Consider the following 19,971-nt stretch of genomic DNA (forward strand, 5'->3'; position numbering starts at 1 on the left):
AAGTTTAGTCGAATAATCTTTAATTATTGTTATTACCTTTATAATTATTCTATATTAATTATAATATTGCCCAAAGCTCATCTAGTGTGTGACCCTGTAGGACCGACTAAGAATACCCGAATCTTAACTTATTTAGGACTCAGACTACAAGCGGCTCCTAGCAGAACATTGTAGCCACATAGAACTAATCGGTTATACAATATTCCAGACATATGAGCACACTAACTCCTTCAGTCTCCCACTTGCACTTATGTCCTATAAGGCACCATAATCTCTTTGCTTCTATCTCTTCAGATGAGAATAGGGTAGGAGAAGTGTCATCCCTATAAATCTCTCTCTCTCTTTTCTCGAATCTCTGAGTTGAATTGTTACAACAGACGACAGACTTTTACTTCGTCTGTGCATGGCCATGCACTTATACAATTTACACTCTTCGAGAGGCCGAAGATGATAAACTTCTTTCTCAAAGGAGGAGTAAATCCCATTTTGTCTAACCACTTCCTGTCACACATTCCATGATAAGTCCAACCATCACCTTTATAGCCACCAGTCACGGTTGACGTTTGATGATGTCAAAACTAGCACTTCACATATATAGAATAGTCAAAGACTCAGGTCTAAAGACTACCAAACGGTAAAAGAAACTTTGTTGACACTAAGCAAAACCTTAACAAAGTTCTTTGACGGGTCAGTCTAATACATATTCCAAACATTTATCCATGTGCCTGATTTGATATCTTAATATCATGACTTATGGAACGTAGTCATCAACCAAGTCACATACTAATCATTATGAGGCATAAGTATCCATTTCACTTTACCCTGATTAGAGACTTATCTAAATACATTATCTTATAAAACAGAGTTCCATAACCAAGTCACACACTTGGTAATCTGTTTAAACAATGTATACTATTTTAGGACAAACATTCAATCATACAATAATTAAATACAAAATCAACCTTTTATCATATATAAGAACATGTCATACAAACGCATCAATCATATCAAACATAACCTCTCACTAAAATAAAGACCTATTGGTAGTATCAAGATCACTCGCTAATGCGTCTTATACAAACCGCAGTGCTATGAATTTTCATATTATAATTGCGAAAGAGGTTTTCTACGGGACATGTAACCATTGCATCCATTATTATCTTACATATGTTTAATTTACCTTATCTGAATAAACTAAAATCAATAACACACGTTTGATTCTTAAATCATATGTACTATTTGTTTCTTCATAAGCAACATAGTATATAGTTGTCTATATGTTGGATTTCCAAACCTCACACTCTATTTGTTGCTTCATAAGCAACAAAGTACTCATTTTACTTGTAAAATTAGTCATAGTGTCGTACTTGGAACCATTTCAGCACACAATTACTTTCATTTAATAAAAATGTATCCAGATTACAATCAAGAACCATACTTGTCTATTTGAAATTGATAAAAATATAACCAACTTACAATAATTATTTCTCATTTTGTGCGGACAAGTCATCAAGACTAGATTGGTATCCACTCGTCATACGAGTACATAAACAACATTTTTGCAAATCTCACTGAGACAACAAAATGTCGTTTCCTTAATATGTATGTCATTAACATAACAAACCATAAAAGTGAATTATACTCCTATAACTTTCTTGTACACATAAAATTATCCTTGTCTCAAATAAATCAAAACACTTCTGAATTATTTTATTGAGATCAAATATTCCAATCTCCAGAAACTCGTTTCAATCCATGAATGGATCATTAAAACTTTCTCACTTTCCTAGCGCACTCCGATTACGTGAATTTCAAGATGTGTCTGACACAACTTATTGCATATTTCCATTAAAGAAAATTACAATATTCACGTATACCTGTCAAATCTCATCTATTAGATGTTGACATTTGCTAGGAGAATCCAAACACTATATGGCTATGACACCATCGGGGTATCAACCAAAGTCCATACTTTGTAATGATTCATGAAACCATTTTGGATTTATGTCCTCAAACCACTTTACAATTTTGAGATGGAGCTCATTATTGCTTCCTTAAAAGTCAAACTTATACGGGCTTTTTCATAGGTGGTACATACATGACTCTTGATGGATCTTATCTACCTTCATCAAAATTTGATGAGAATTCCTATGAATCTTGATCTTTTCAAGAATATTCTACTCTCACTGTTTCTTTAGAGACAACATTCCCATTGAGAATCATTTCAAGTAACAAACCCGTTGTACTTGAATGGGATGTAGTGTAATACTATGGTTTTCTATACTGTTGGGTACTCTATAGAGTAAGGCTTACTCTGTCGAGTAACTGAGTTTTGGTTACGTAACAGTGTACAGTCTGATGGGTTCTCGATCGAGTAGAGGGCACTCGATCGAGTAAGTGACTTACTCAATCGAGTAAGTCGGTTTTACGGGTTATTTTTGGCGGGTTTTGATAGCAACCTGAGAATGATATAAAAACTTAATCCGTCAGTTATTTTTCACTTTTTAACCTACTTTAAATTTCATAAAAATTAAAACAGAGTACGTTGCTTCTCATCTCTCTCATTGCTATCAAATTCCAAGGCTTGTGTCGTCGGAATCCTAAGTTCTTTAAGTCGTTGAGACCGTCGCATTGTGGGTAAGATCCTAGTATAGTTTTTATGTTGTTTCATTGATTTTGGTTAAACCCTAATTGAGTATTTTGGGGGTCTTGGGAGTATTGTGATTGTTAGATGGTAGTTGTATGATTGTGTGATTGATAGGAGGTGATTTCGTTGAGGAATGTTTCTGATTCTCTTATTGTGACGATATTGGTGATTTCTTTTCTAGGTAGGGTTTCCCTACTCAGTTATTGGTTACATTATATTAGATGGTTGGTTGATTGTTGATGGTTGTTTAATGTTGTTGATTTATATCGTATTGCAATTGGTAATTGGTAATTGTTGATGTGTAGTTGGCTGGTTGTGTTTGTCTGTGGTTCGCGAGGTGCACCCAAGGCTGAGTGGAGTCACTTGCGGGAGTGGGTTCACGCCCTTGATTTGCCCTTTGTGGAACCCGCCACAAAGGGGATGTGCACATTAAGGAACTTGGGTTTGCGATCGGTATTGATGAGCGGGGCTTAGGTGGGAACGGCTGCGGTCCCCCACTGGCGGTGTGGATTACTGGTTGCAGCCGTAATCTGGCAGGACTAGACCTTCAAGCTAGTCAGGTGATTGGTGATGTGACGGTGTTGGAGGATTGTATGTATTGCTGCTATTGCTTTATGTTATATTGTGCAATCAGTAACTGACCCCGTTTAATTATTTTAAAAACTGTGGTGATCCATTCGGGGATGGTAAGTAGTTATTGAGTAGGTATAAGATGGACGCGCGAGGGATAGCTTGGATTGAGCCACCACGTGTCACTTAGAGTCTTCCGCTGTGTCGTTCAACTTTATATTTCTTTTAGTTGGTTTTGGATTTGGAACATTTGTATTTCATTTGACAATTTTGATTTTGGTTATGTATCGCACTAAACTTATTTAATAAAGTATGTTCTTTTATGGTCCTTTTGATATACATTGCCTCGGGTAACCGAGATGGTAGCAGTTCCACGCATTCGGTGGTCTTGGTAAGGCACCTTGGTGTATGAGGGTGTTAGAAAGTGGTATCAAAGTGACGATTTTGGAACCTGTAACTAATGAACCTAATGAACCTAGGGAGTCAAACTAAAATGAACCCGGGTAGGAGTTGTTAGGAGCTAATGCAAAGACTTGGGAGACGTCCTAAAGTCGTGAACTCGCCCTACAACTTTAAACCGGTCACAATGGGGTGTCATGGAATCGCTATGTGTGTACTAATGTTTAATTGAATACGTTGGATGATATGTTATATGGAAATGTTGGAAAATGATGGTGGTGGCATGGAGAATGTGGTGGAAGAAGATGAAGTGGATATATATGATAAAGTGTTGTGAATAAGCATGATGCATGATAGTCGGTTTATAATGTGGCATTATAGTAACATGTGAATAGGATGTTTGCGTTTCATGTATACATATATATGTTTTTGTTAAGAAAAGTTAGTAAGTTAAAGCATGCGGGTAGCTAGAGAAGTCGGCATGACTCGATCGAGTGGGGGATACTCGATCGAATAGGGTGGACTCGATCGAGTGGGTATATGGCAATGTTGGGCAGTAGCTGCTATTTTCGGGAACTCGATCGAGTAAGAGGAGTAATCGATCGAGTAGGGGTAACTCGATCGAGTACGTAAGTGACTCGATCGAGTACGTTTTGTTGTACTTTATAAGCAAAGTAATAAGAGTATCTCAAAAATTGTTCACACAATTGAACGAATAAGAGATAATCTATGACCACTATTCTCCAGAACGATACTTAATAATTGTTGACTTGAGTAACACGACTTTCCAAAAAGAAAATAAATCTCACAATTAAAAGCTCTGACGTGGGCGTGTCGTTGTACACCCAATCAAAACACATTTATAATTCTCAACAAACAACTAGTCAGTGGTAAGTTGAGGTCGATCCATGGGACGGTGTGCTTTGGGTTCTAAGTCTATCTATCTCAATTTATGCTAGTGTCACAATTTGTTTGGGTTGTAGTTGTGTTCTAGGCTAATGCAAGCAATAAAGTAAATCAAGCAATAAAAGGAAGAATGTAAACAAATGGTAAAAAGCACTAGGATGTCATGGGGTCATAGAGGATTCATGGTGTTGATCATACAAACATGTTTACAATGTTGCAAGCAATTAATGTTGTGGAGGAACCGAGTTGGTTTATGTCTTACGGTTCATAGGAAGAGTTGGGTCCCGGAGCCGAATCGATTAGATTGTACAACACCTACAAGTCAACTTACTTTTCTTCTATTCAACTTCTATGCATGGTCTAACAAGACTCGAGTTGGTTTATATCTTACAAGTCAAGTTGAATAGATAAGAGATGGTTGTAAATGCAAGGATTCATAGGCTTAGCATTTCATCAAACATAACATGTGCATAAAGTTGACATCACAACAAGCAAGCAATTCAATTGTGAAAACATATTAGATTAAGCATGAATCAATCCCATGTTGCTTTTCCCTAATTACCCACTAATCCTAGCTAAGAAGCTACTCACTCATTATCCAGTTTAACATGCTAACAAGGTTGTGAATCATATTAACAAGGTAAAACATGATGAACAAGTAAGAACGATTTACAATAATTAAAACAAGGATTAAGAGAATTATACCTATGGAGATTCCAAAATAATTATGCAAAGAATAATAGAAGAAACTTGATTGATTGATGAAGGGTTGTCAATCCTCCAATAATAACCCAATGATCTTCAATTACCCAAAAGTAACAAACTTGAACAATAATTAAGGAGAGATTAATGTGTAATTTGTGGAAGGATTAAAGAGTAATTTATTCTAATCTACTCCTAATTATATCTAAGAAGGATTTCTAATGTGGAGGCCTAATCTAATCTAAGATTCCATGCCTTGATTATTACAAGTGGAGTATATATAGTAGAGCTTCATTAGGTTAACTAAGGCTAATTTAGTAATTACATTTTTGAGTTCTAAGCAGGGAATTGCTAGTCTTTTCGGAGAGATGAGCATCTCAGCTGAAGATGCCATGATCCGTTCGTCCAGGAGGGGAATCCGCTCGGATTCTCGCAGGGGTGGACGAGCGTCTTTGGGCAAATCCGCTCGGATTGTAACAAAGGAATCCGAGCGGCTTCGAGGCTTGAACGCTCGGATTGTTATCTTGGACGACCGTCTTGTCCTTTTGGACGCTCGGATTCTGCTTCAGAATCCTTTTTCTTCACTTTCATCTTATTCTTCTAAAATTAGTCTTTAGTTCTTGCCTCCTCTTCATACTAGTCCATATAATATGGCCAATAAGCTTCCAAATATGCACGAAAGACGGGGAATTCCGCCTAATTGTGTTCTTTCCTACAAAACATACGAAATGCAGTAGGAAAACGAAATAGGGAGGAATTGACGGATAAAATGGCTATGGAATGTTATAATAGTATGCAAAATAGGCTCAATTAGGGGACTAAATGGGCACAAATATGAGTCACATCAAGCTCTTTAAAACAAAGAAAAAATTATGCTCACAAATTATATGTTTGGAAAAGTAATTTTTATGCCTTTGGTTACCTCCTATCTAAAGCCCTTATAAATGTCCAAAGTTTACTAAAAAGTTGCTTATGAACAGTAGAGCAGTAGTTTTCGTGCTGCTCACGTGAGGAACAGGTACTGCACTGTTCTTGCTCTTTGACCTTCTTTTCTCCCTCTTTCTTCTTTGTTTTTTCACTGCTATTTGCTCTTATCCATTTCTTTTCTCCTCCTTTCCTGCTTCTTCCTTCACTCTCTCCTCATACGATCCATTCCCTTTCATTCTCCATCCCGTGTTTAAAGTTTGATTGTTGATGCTCCATTATATCCATCAAGACGAGACTCCTTTTATGGGTTGCAGGTCATTCGGAATATTCACTGCTCGGAGATGATTTCTGGGGTCTTTCTATGTAAGCACGGCATCGCTTTATTTATTGCGCTTCTCAGATCTGGTTAATTTATTTGCTAATTTTTTAATTTCTTCGGGTGTTGCGTTTTCCAAATCGGGTTGATTTCAGTTTCCTCATTTTTAATTTACTGATTTCGATTGTTTGATTAGTGTACGTTTTTCAGTTGTTTTAGGTATGAAGTGTAAAACTTTTCTGGGTTTTATTTGAGTTGGTTTCCCTTAATTTTGTATATGCGTTTCCAAATCGGGTTGATTTCAGTTTCCTTGTTTATGGAAATTGTTTGCTTTTTTTGTGTGTGTGTGTGTTAGTCCACACCCTTTCACTTATTCGTGTGTTAATTGTTCATGTATTGAGAAGTTGTGTTAATTGTTCATTTGGTAATTGGGGTTTCCGCCCATTGTTTTGAGTCTGGATAATTTCGTTTCATTTATGCCTCATTTGTGGTTTTTTTTCCCGTTTGTTTTGTAGGTGTTTGATTTTGTCGGTTCAGTGATTGTTTCATCTTGGTGTGTGTTTGGTCGTGGTGTTCTCTATTTTCGAACAAATTTGATTTATTTACGCGTCCATTGTTTAAGTGGTAAACTTCATCTAATATGTGGTGATTCAATTTGGGGTGTGTCTATGATTGTTGATTAACTTGTAGTGAAATTGGTGTGGCCTTGTCGAGCATAAGGCCCAAAGATTCTTTAACAAGGGAGAAATAGGGCGTATTTGATTCTATGTTCGTAGTCGAGATATATATCGATATACACAGCTCTGAATCGAGATATATATCTCCAAAGTGTATCATTTCTGATTTCCTTTTACAAATAAAAGAGAGAGGGCTTTTAGGCATCTTACTGACTTATGGCTGTATTTAGGAGTGGAGATTTCTGATAAGTTTTGCAGATGTTCTTGAACCGTGGCCATTTACTCTGGATGAGTTTGTTCAAGCTTGTCATGATTATGTGAGCTCATGGCCTCCCATGCATACATATTTATTATGGATCATTGAAAGTAAATTATAAATGGTTATGCATTCTTTCTATGTTGTGTTATTCTTTCAGTATCCTCGATTATTGAGAGAAATAAACGTAGCTCTCCTGAGAACGGTTGTAAACGATATTGAGGATGTAGCTAGAACACCTTCCACTGGCTGAGCATTAGCCAAAATAGTGTGTCTAATCCAGGTGGAGGACATCTTCATATAGTTGAAGGGATAACGTCTATTATGTATTGATTGTTTTCATTCATAATCTTATTTAAGTATGAGTTTGAAGGCCTTTTTTCAATTATTGGCCAGGCATACACATGGGGAATTGATATCCGCAAATCGGCAACAAGAATTTAAGCCACCGACGTGGCCTGAAATTCTGTGTCGGTTTTATGTCTCTGCTGGTTTTGGGCTAAAACTGAAGAAAATGAACATTGAGCAACCATATTATCGCGAGGAAGATGAGGTATGCAACATTGTTGATGTATCCTGGGTTATCCCTAATTCTTATCTTGGGTTTTTGTTACTTTCTAAGAGAAAAGAAAGATTTAGTTATGTTTCAGTTCTGCGTCTATCAAGTTGGTGGTAATGGTAAGCCTAGGGCTGCTTATTATGTACTCTCTCTATCACATGTATTGTCTCCATTCAACTAGGATAGTCAACTGTTACCATTAATTTCTCTAAATATATGTTAATATATAATGTTAAATTATCAGTTTTAAGAAACGAATGCAAGCGAATTGCAAATATTTTGGAGTTTACCTTAGCTGCATTTTCCGCTTTTAAAGGGAATCTTGATAGTGTTTAGCGAGATTAGGATATGATAACGATACTGCGACCGCAACCAAAACTCAGATTACTATGAATTTATCACATTTGATTTCTGAAACTACTCTCTTCATATTATCAGCTTCGGTTAGTCTCTTCGTTACCCATTAATAATTCATTGTTTTACTTGAGTTAGTCTCTTCGTTTTACAATCTTTGCCCATGTTGGAATTTCAGTATACAGTTCGTTGTTTTACTTGAGTGAGTCTTGTCCGTTTTACAATCTTTGTTGTTCAATTTATTGAGGCTTAGTGGTCTTTGCTAGGTTTATACCAATCTTTGGAAGAGGGAGATGCAACAGGCGGATAGTTCACATTATTCTGATAATGACCCTTTTCAATTTACTATCTTCTTAATTTGACAGTCTCAAAGGCCAGCCTATTAACCACATAATTAAATGGGGAATACACAAGTATTGGGCCTTATGAAACTGCTTATACAAGACCCAGTTCTTCGACTAACTATAACAGAAATTAAGGGGCAAACGGAAGTGCTAAGAGGTAAGATGTGATGGTATTACCCACAGTAGTAAGGTCTTGGATGTGGTGTGCAGGGGGATCACCAGAAGAGTGTTTCCCTTTCCTACCAGTGATAGCTTTTGATTTAGCTGCTAAATTCTACTTCGTAAATAAACTATAATTACTTTCACTTTTCATTAATTCTACTTTCACATATATTCAGAAGTAAGATCAAGGGTTCTATGGAAAGTGTTTGCTGCAATGAAATTTGGTGGTTCTTTATGAGTGGTTCTCTTTTTCAGCAAACCTGGTGCTCTTCCAGGTATTACCCTTCCCTTGCTCAGTATACTAGGTGATCCTATTTTATTTCACTCATAGGAAATTAAACTCACTCTCTCAATCGCATACTATTTCATTCAAGAATAGCTTTACGGCTGCTCAAATTCTTTCTTCACTCCGATTACTGACGTGGCAATCCCTTGTTAATTTTGGAAGAATCTTTTGGCTCTTAGTTTGGAGCTTGTTAATTTCTAATCCTGGCATGAACAACTCTTAAACTTTGTCCTTATTGGTTCATTCTTGAAATAAATATCTTGTCTAACGTACACTGGTACATTGCAGTGCCCACCATTTTGATTAAGCTACCAAGGATTAGGAGAGCCCTTGTGCTTTGCAAAGATTTGGACCATTTGCAACTTCAAAGATTCTATTTAATGCAAATTACGTCCAGGTACTTCATACCTTAGTGTTCTGATTTATGACCTTGGAACATGAGCTGTACATGTGTTCTAATTCATCGTGTCCGGGCGGAAATTTACAATCATCAGCCGATAACAAGTACAATCCTTTCCGCATCAATTCTTATCGGCTGTACAACAACCTTAATCTTGTTTTGTAGCCATTTTCATCAGGTGGAAGTTCTTCCGCTTGTATTCTCTCTTAGGCGATTATTTTTAATTTAGATAGCTAACTTCCTGTATCAATGCCAGGTTGAAGGAGATAAAGAAGTTGGTAAAATTTCCCCATTGGTAATCCCACTATGTGCTCTATTAGTATTCCATGTTCAACTCTGTTCAAGTAACTGGTGAGCTCCAATCTCATTGGTTATTGATAAATACAGGTTCGGATTGGCCAAAAAGCTGGGTCAAAAGTTGTGAAAATAGCAGTAGTGGCACTGTATGTTGTCCTGTTTGTTCTTGGTATTCGAAAAAGTCTTCCCTTGGTTACCACCGTAAGTTAATTTTAGATCATCGGTTTTTGTGCTTATTAACTTTCCCCATACTTTTTCTGCGAATGCCTGCTGGTTTTTCTGCTTTGTTTTTGTCGTAATCCGAATGATCTCTTTCGTTTCTTCCTCCTAATTATTTGCATTTATATGTGAGTGTTTTCGGGCATTCGCTGCCGGTCCCAAGCCCGGATAAAGGAGGAGGGTTGCGGTAGGTCTGTGGCAGCCAGCATAAAAACTTAGTCACATTTTATGGACATGAATCGGAATTTGCGAAAGGATGATTCATGTCAGCCGACCCCAAATCATTTTGGGATTAAGGCTCTGATGTTGTTGTTGTTGTTGTTGTATAGTAATGCGTTATTTTTGGTTACAGGTTTTGTGTGGCTTAACTCTACCAATGGGCAATTCTGTGATTAGTTTCGTTGAGAAAAATTACGACGTAAGCAACCAAGTACCTTTCAGCTGGTTTGTTGCTTTTGAACTTCATTTCCTTACATGTCTTCTTTTCATGAGAGAGATCTACGCTCGAGATTTGTACATAAAGGCATTACTGTGAGTCGTGACCATACTTTGACATGCCATCGGCCGCCTTTATGACACAATGTCCAAAATTAGGTGGCGGCGACTGAGATCAAAACTCAAACCTAGATTTTATATATAATGTAAGGAACTAATACCATTATTTGTGCTGAGGGTTAGTTGCTTTCAATTAAGGCGTTGTAATATAGGACTCAGTGTGGCTGAGAAGTTAATGTTCTTTTTTCCCCCATTCAGTTGCTGAAGTTTTTTTCTTTATAATTTTTTTTATCAGGATAATGAGAGAATTTTCATGGCAAAATATTATTGTGTGAGGTTGCATGCTTTATTTGGATTGGCGTTGGCGGTGGCTTAGTTCTTTGCCCGAGAAGATTTGGTAAATATGCTCCAGTTACTATGTTTCCATGATAGTCATTCAAGTCTTCATATGTTCACCTGAAGATAATGGAATGTGGTAAGAACTAAATTCACTTTGCTACCGATTGTTAGTTTTCTGATTTTTACCATCTTTTGTATATGCTACTTGCCAATCACATTTTGATATTGTAGTGTTCCATGTTTGGTTAATCTCTCTCTTTAGGTTTTAGGTTAATGAGTAGGTTTCGTCTTCAAAATGTCTACATGAAGTAGACACATGCTAATCAGATTCACTTTAGTTTGTCTTTTGAAAATCGCTACACATGAATAACTCTCTATTTTGTTTCCTTTAGTTTTCAATCATCTTATGTGAGACCCATTTGATGTATATGGGGTAGTGAGTAGTGACATACTCTGGGAAGGATGCTGTATGGTTTGGTGTGTGACCATTGCGAGGAAGTCCACGATTTGAGATGCACACCCTCACATATTTCGTCATGTACTGGTGTCACTCTTTCCAATTGAAGCTCTAGATATCCATTTTTAGTGGTGCATATATGGCGTTTATTTATTAGTCAGGCATGCTCTTTTTTGCAGTTGAGTTACTTTCGGAAACCGATCTAGGGTTTGAATATAACGGGCGAGTTATAAATTAGATAGTTGTAGTTAGACCTTGTAAGTTGTAAGCCATGAGCACAAACCCAATTTTCCCTATATAATCACAGTTAAAAAGGACATAATCTGACGGTTTTGGTGTTTTGTGGCCATGTTATGGGCCTCTGTTTTTTACGTGATTGCTAATGTTAGTATTAGTGTGTTTTTACCTAAATATATTTCTCTCCTTTTGATTAAATTGGAATCTCGTGTTTCTTGTATCATGTTGATTCACGTCAATACCAGTTTAGTGACAGATGCATATAAGGGAGGGAGAAAGTCTGGTAGACTGTGTTTGCTTTTTAGAAGCAAGATGTTTGTGGGGGAGGGGGAGGGGGAGGGAATGGGTATTCAACTAATTCCATATAAACAAGAATCACACATTGAGGATATAGCTTGATATGGACGGTCTTGATTACTAAGATTCCATATAGTAAACAATTTTTGTAAAGCCTTCTTTTTACATTTTACTTTAGACTAGAGTGAGTTTGTTTGTTCTGTTTCGACCATCAAATATTTACCCCTTTCCTTTGATATTCCATACATGGATTGTGATTTTAGATAAAAGGGTAGGGGTAGCCAGTCTGAGATTATCATCAGAATAAGCTACAGTAAGCACAAATTTTTCTCATATGAAACCGTCTCATTGGGTAGCCAGTTCTTGATTTTAGATTTTATCAGGTTAATGGGGTATATGGGTCGTGATTTTAGTTAAAAGGGTAGCCGGTTCTGAGATTGCATGGAGGGGCAAAACTATTATTAGTAACTGCAGGTTCTGTATGATTCTTCTCTGCTCTTCTGTATTAGCTTGATTGTTGCTTTGCTCAACTTTGTTACTTGTTTGGTGGTCATTGGGATCATGAAAAAAGATTTCCATGAGAATTGTAGCAAGTGATTATCTTTATGGACACCAAACATATACGGATATCCGTCTTTCTTAAAAGATATCAGCTTACACATTTTTTAAGTGAATCCATTGAGGTTCTAATATGTATACTTGCTATCTCCCAACTGTTTAAGTATCTAGGTATCAGGAAAGACTATTGTTGTTCTTGTAGAGAAAAAGCCTTGGAGATTTTACGGTTTATACACTATAGTGCAGTAAGATTGAAAGTTTGAAACAACAAAATTTGTTTTAGATGTAACTTTTACTTCTCTATCCGTTAAAAGTAATATTCGTACATGATTGACGACTACTTGATAAAAGAGATAATTAGTAAATGGACCACCTACATGCTAAGCTTAACTTATGGGTCTATTGAACAGTGTAAGACAATTGAGGTCGTAAAAGTCAGCGCCATTCAACTTTGCACCCCATACTCAAGCCTGATTTCACCTTTCTATGATTCTAAACAATCTACTTCTACTTTCTTTCTTGTGCACACATTTTGACAGTTTCTTGGTTTTTGGGTTTTGATTATTGGAATTTTTTTTGCCATGTTCAAACAACACATTCTTGCTAATGACATATGCTATCTATTGAACAAAAGATGAATTTACTGTTAATGATCTATGTATCTATTAAGATACTAGGTTTAATCCTCCAGGGCCTGTTTCCTTATAATCAATGTTTATATGTAGACGTGTTTTAAACCCATTTCCTGAGGACACACAACGGCAGGGTCTCCCCTTCAAGGCAACATCACACCAACTTTGAAGCTCTTTAGCCCAAATAAGCATGAAAACATAATAGAGCGGCGTTTTCAACATTTCCAACTACAGGGTGTTCACAAGTCGACTAAAAAGTACTTCAGCCTCGGTTGATAAGACAACAAACAACAAGAAGGTGATCATAATTACCATGGGCGACCTGATGTGTTTGTTTAATGTATTCATTTACTCAAAACAGTTAGGCGACCGAGATTGTTTGTTTGTATTCGTTTACTCACAACCGTAGTAATTTGTAACTCTCATCCTCAAATATACTTTCTTGCTTTCATAGTCAAATGTGCATTGCTCTTGAAAGATAATGTCTCGAATTAACTTGGTCTATGTACTTGGTATTTTGCTAAAATTTTAGCCCTTTTTTACGCTTGATATTGTGTCATAGAATTTTGACGGTGGTTGAGTGTGCTATGAAATGGAATGTCACTGAAATGGGGTGAAAACCTTAGGGAAGAGCTTAATGTTCGGTGTTTGTTACAATAAGAGGTTGCCCGCAACCAATAATATATAAGTAATAGGTGTGAACTCTATATTGCTTTAGATTATACTTAAAGACAATTGTTGTCGAAGAAAATATTATACAATAATCCTCTCCAAATTAGATAGTTTGAAAAATAAATTGTCTCGACCATGACCTGCAGAACTGAATTGCTCTTCTAACTTGAAAGCTGATAAGCAAGCAATAGTATCAGAACCAAAGGCAATTTGAACAACCCCTTCAAAGTGGTGAGTTTTTGGGCACATCACCGGTAAAACACCAATAACAGGATAACCTAGATTTATAAAAGTGTCCTGTATTAGTCTTAGATCGCATGGAACATATACCCCATGCCGCATCCTCCTAGGGACATTAGTGATAATACAAGTATATGGAGATACAAATTCATAAGCCATGTCAAATGTTTCTGAAGTATTTTCAATTATTAATTTATCAATTGCCAATTTATAACTTTCAACTCCAGAATTTCAAAGGCAAAGATCAATGTGAAACATCCTCTCATATTTAAGATTTTTGATAACATTAGTCAAATTGTAACATCCTATAGTAAAAGCACCAAATTTAATAAAGACTAATTGTTCAATTGTTTTAATTTCACAATTATCAGTTCAAAGAACAACATTAAATGAAAAAAAGATGCTCAATTCTATTGTTTCTTGGTGCACCGAATAATTTGATAGAGAGCACAAATGACAATTCTATCATTAAATATTTGAAGACAGTGCAATAGATTAAGAAACTAAAACGTCAAATTAAGGCAACTACATTGAACATTACACGTAAAAAAAAGGTTTCTACACTAGAACAAAACGCAACTACATCTACATACATTCGGTAATTCTCGCCAAAACTAAGCCATAAACAGATTCGCTGCAATAACAAATAGAAACGTGTCTTGGATCTCCGCGCGCAACGCGCGCGGAGAGACAACTAGTTTATACTAAAAGTAAAATAGGATTTGTAATATCGCTATACTTGTTAACGTTCACGTTAGGATAGAGTTTTCACAAGGTATCAATAAGTTGTATCATAGTATAATTACCACTTGTGAAATACTACAACCAATCAACCATAAAGTAAGAATTCTAGACAAATGAGAATTGTTACCTATAATGGCAAACTACACCTGAGATTTTATTTACAAAAGAGATTGATTTTATGACAACTTGTATTCATGTAAAACAACAATAATAGGATAAACTTACGGAGTATATGTGTTTGAGTCAAAGACAATTGTTTGTTACACAGCCAATTGGACGTAGAATGATATACTATCATCTTAAGATAATTACATATTGTTATAACTCATAGGTTGTTACAAATTAGAATTATCTTATATGATAATTTACTTTTTCTCATATTAAAAAATACAACTTTGACTCAAAATAGAAAACGTTTTTATTATTTAAAAACAAACCATATTTTATTTTATAAAATTCAAATTAACATTTGTAATATATAAAATAAATTTTCTTCCGAAAATGGCGTGTTACGTAGACACCCTAAGTTATAGTATAATCAACTATAACCTAGAGTATGAGTGTCTCAAGTTATAATTGTTACCATTATAACTTGAAACGGACTCAAAACAATTATTAAATATCGCAAAGGAGAGACGAACTAACTACTGACTAATCTTCCTTGGAAATTCTTCAGTTGTAAGTTCCTTTCATCATCTTGATCACGAACTCAAACCGCTTCATCAAATAATCATTTTTGCAATGCTTTAACCTCGTTAATCTATAAGTCTTAACAAACAATTACGTGCAAACTTATAAAATAATTATAATACACTTGTCATCATCAAAACATAAATCGTATTTACGATATGGTCACATGGTCCAACAGTGTACTAGTGCCGGGGGGAAAGGTTTTCAGAGACCATCGCAGGGGAGCTTTTCGCAGGGTCCGACTCAGAGTTATGCTAGCAACCGACCGGCTGGGTCATGGAATAACCAAGGAGGTCATGGTAACAACAACGGTGGATCCAACCGCAATGGCGGTAACTCTTATTAGAAACCGACAGCTAACAACAATCAGGGGTCAGCTGCCAAGCCATCTACTTTAGCGAGTACAGTTCAGGGAGGTGGGCAAAAGACCAGTGGCAAGTTATTGATGATAGAGAAGAAAGCTGCTGAGGATGATGCACACGTGATCACTGGTACCTTTCTTGTTAATGATGTTTCTATCTTTGTTTTATTTTATTCGGAGGCGTCACACTCTTTTCTATCGTCGAGTCATGCTAAGATTTTGGGTTTGAGAGAGTTTGAGTCTGTAAAAGACGAGGTTTTTATACCGTCAGGTGAGTCAGTGTCTTGTGGGAGGTTGTATAAGGGTTTGTCTATGATAGTTGGGCAGGTTGATCTTCCAGTGGATTTGTTAGAATTTCCTATGGATGGTTTTAAGATGATAGTTGGTATGGATTGGTTGGGTAAGTACAAGGCTAGAATAGACTGTCACCAAAAGAGAGTCTCTTTAAGAGGCCCTAAGGGAGTTAGTGTGTCTTATCGCGGGTTTGTTGTCAACCCCAAAGTTAAAGTGATTGCAGCGGTGACCTTGAAGTCTTATCTGAGGAAGGAGTGTCCTTTGATTCTATGTCATGTGAAAGATCATAATATGGTTGGGCCGATAGCTGATCAGATACCAGTGGTGGGAGAGTTTCCAGATGTTTTTTCAGAGGAGATACCAGGTTTGCTACCAAAGAGGGACATAGATTTCAGTGTGGAGTTGAAACCAGGGACGGGACCAATCTCTAAGTCCCCGTACCGCATGGGTCCTAAAGGGTTAGAAGAGCTGAAGATGCAGTTAGATGATTTGATAGATAAGGGATACATTAGACCTAGTGTATCGCCGTGGGGAGAACCAGTTTTGTTTGTGAAAAAGAAAGATGGGAGCTTGAGATTGTGTATCGACTACAGGGAGCTGAACAGTGTTACAGTGAAGAACAAGTATCCTTTACAAAGGATAGATGATCTGTTTGACCAGTTGAATGGGGCAGGAGTCTTTTCGAAGATTGATCTGAGATTAGGGTACCATCAGGTGAGGATTGGGGATGAGGACATAACAAAGACAACTTTTCGATCGAGGTATGATCACTATGAGTATGTGCTGATGTCGTTTGGGTTGTCTAATGCACCGGCAGTGTTTATGGATTTGATAAACCGGGTCTTCAGTCAGTTTTTGGATTGGTTTTTGGTGGTGTTCATAAATGATATCTTAGTCTATTCCAAGACTAAGGAGGAGCATGAGGAGCACTTGAGGTTGGTGTTTTAAACTTTGCGTGACAATCATCTGTATGCAAAGTTGTCTAAGTGTGATTTCTGGCTCGAGGAAGTTGCCTTTCTTGGGTATGTGATTTCTAAAGAGGGCGTATCTATGGATCCTACCAAGATAGAGGCGGTATCTAAGTGGAAAGCACCAAAGAATATGGCAGAGATCAGGAGTTTCTTGGGTTTGGCAGGGTATTATCGTCGGTTCGTGAAAGACTTTTTAAATATCGCCAGGCCTATGACAGCGTTGATGAGGAAAGAGAACGGGTTTCGATGGGATAAAAGTTGTGAGACGGCTTTCCAAACATTAAAGGAGCGTTTGACCACATCTCCGGTCTTAGCTTTACCTGAAGGGTGTGAGAACTTTGAGGTGTATGCAGATGCTTCAAAGAATGGGTTGGGTTGTGTGTTGATGCAGAATAGGAAAGTCATTGCCTATGCTTCTAGGCAATTGAAGCCGTACGTGGAGAACTATCCGACACATGATCTAGAGTTGGGTGCAGTTGTGTATGCTCTCAAGATTTAGAGACACTATCTTTATGGGGCGACCTTTAAGGTGTTTTCAAATCACAAGAGTCTAAAGTACATCTTTACTCAAAAGGAGATGAACATGAGACAAAGGAGGTGGATGGATCTTATAGGGGATTGTGACATGGATATCATATACCATGAAGGGAAAGCAAACGTTGTAGCTGATGCATTGAGCAGGAAGAGTGTGCATTCCTTATGCACAATTATGTCTTTGATGAGGTTGAGAGATGAGGTGGGAAAGATGGGGATACAAGTGATACAAAAAGGGGATGCTAGAGGAGACTTGACACTGGAGCGGGATCTTTATGATGATATTCGCAGGAAGCAGGCTCATGATCCTAAGATTCAGGAGTGGAGAGCTGGAGTAGAGAAGGGGACAGTGTCTCGATTTTCCATTCATTCAGATGGGAGTGTTCGGTTTTATGGGAGATGGTGTGTACCTAGGGATGAAGAGTTGAAAAAGGTGATCATGACAGAGGCTCATTGCACACCGTATTTAGTACATCCAGGTGGTGACAAGCTATATAGAAATTTGAAGAAGACTTTCTGGTGGCCTGGAATGAAAAGGGAAATAGCTGAGTTCGTGGCTCGATGTTTGACATGCCAGAGGGTTAAGGGAGAGCAGCGACGACCATAAGGTAAGATTCAGTCTCTTGAGGTACCTGAGTGGAAGTGGGAGTCTATCTCCATGGACTTTATAGTGGGTTTACCGAGGAGCCAGCAGGGTAATAACATGGTATAGGTGAGTTGATCGTTTGACGAAGTCAACTCACTTTATTCCAATGGAAGATACATGGAGTAAGGTTTAGTTGGCTAATGGATATAGGAAGCATGTGGTGAGGTTACATAGGGTGCCAAGACATTGTGTCAGATCAAGATGGAAGGTTTATTTCTCGGTTTTGGCAAGAGTTGCAGGAGATGATGGGAACTACCTTGAAGATGAGTACTGCTTTTCATCTTGCAACAGATGGACAGACAGAGAGAACTATCAAGACTTTGGAGGATATTTTGCGAGCTTGTGTGATGGAGTTTGGTGGTAGTTGGGAAGATAGGTTTGATTTGATCGAGTTTTCTTATAACAACAGCTATTATACGAGTATTGGGATGGCTCCGTTTGAGATTTTGTATGGGCGGAGGTGTAGGAGTCTGATTTGCTGGGATGATAGGGCTGAGGCAGTGGTTTTGGGACCACAGATGGTACAGGAGATGATAGACCAAGTGAAAGTGATATGGCAAAAGATGAAAGCGGCCCAGGATCGACAAAAGAGCTATGTAGACTTACACCATCGAGACATCGAGTTTCAGGTTGGGGATAAGGTTCTCCTGAAAGTATCACCGATGCGTGGGGTTATGAGGTTTGGCAAGAAAGGGAAGTTGAGCCAGAAGTTCATTGGACCGTATGAGATTTTGGATCGTGTGGGAGAGGTTGCTTATCAGTTAGCGTTACCACCAGCTTTGGATCGTGTACATAATATGTTCCATGTGTCTCAGTTGTGGAAGTATGTGAGTGATCCTTCTCATGTGTTAGAGGTGGAGAACATCGAGTTAGATGAATCCTTGTCTTATCTTGAGGTGCCTAAACAGATTCTTGATCGCAAGGTTCGCAAAACTAGGTCCGGGGAAACGGTGTTGCTCAAGGTTCTATGATCTAATCACGAGGTTTAGGAAGGTACTTAGGAGGCGGAAGAGGTTATGAAGGAGCGGTATCCGTCTCCTTTTGATTAGGTATGTGTGGTTACGGGGACGTAACCATGTTTCTTCTAGGGTGTAGGAGACGATCGTATAAGGTTTTGGTATGGTTTTATGATGGTTTTTGTACAGTTAGTGGTTGTTTTGAGTCGGCATGAGTTGTGGTTGGGGTTTTGTTTTAAGTTTTTGTTGCATTGTTGTGTCGTGGTTGAGTTAGTATGTTTGTTTTTTTAGTATGGGTTTGAACTTTAGGGACGAAGTTCATTTTTAAGGAGGGAAGATTGTAATACTACGGTTTTATGTACTGTTGGGTACTTAACCGAGTAAGGCGTACTCTGTCGAGTAAGTGAGTTTTGGTTACGAAACATTGTACTGTCTGATGGGTACTCGGTCGAGTAAGGGGCACTCGATCGAGTAAGTAACTTACTCGATCGAGTAAGTCGGTTTTACGGGTTGTTTTTGAGGGGTTTTGATACCAACGCGAGAATGATATAAAAACTTAATCCGTCAGTTCTTTTCACTTTTTACCCTACTTTAACTTTCATAAAGATTAAAACAAAGTACGTTGCTTCTCATCTCTCTCATTGCTAGCAAATTACAAGGCTTGTGTCGTGAGAACCTGAGTTCTTTACGCCGTTGAGACCGTCGCATTGTGGGTAAGATCCTAGTATAGTTTTTATGTTGTTTCATAAATTTTGGTTGAAACCCTAATTGGGTAATTTGGGCGTTTTGGGAGTATTGTGATTGTTAGATGGTAATTGTATGATTCT

The 19,971-nt window shown here is 37.6% G+C and overlaps 1 long non-coding RNA gene across 1 annotated transcript; it reads left to right on the plus strand.

Moving 5' to 3' along the window:
• The first annotated feature begins 9,883 nt into the window (after window positions 1-9,883).
• LOC141598377 (uncharacterized) lies at window positions 9,884-10,882 on the plus strand. The gene is made up of 3 exons (XR_012523466.1): window positions 9,884-10,003; window positions 10,374-10,439; window positions 10,812-10,882. It is a non-coding gene; the product is annotated as an uncharacterized LOC141598377 (long non-coding RNA).
• Window positions 10,883-19,971: the final 9,089 nt, after the last annotated feature.

Source organism: Silene latifolia, chromosome 9 (genome assembly GCF_048544455.1).
Source record: "Silene latifolia isolate original U9 population chromosome 9, ASM4854445v1, whole genome shotgun sequence".
In the NCBI taxonomy this organism is placed as follows: Eukaryota; Viridiplantae; Streptophyta; class Magnoliopsida; order Caryophyllales; family Caryophyllaceae; genus Silene; species Silene latifolia.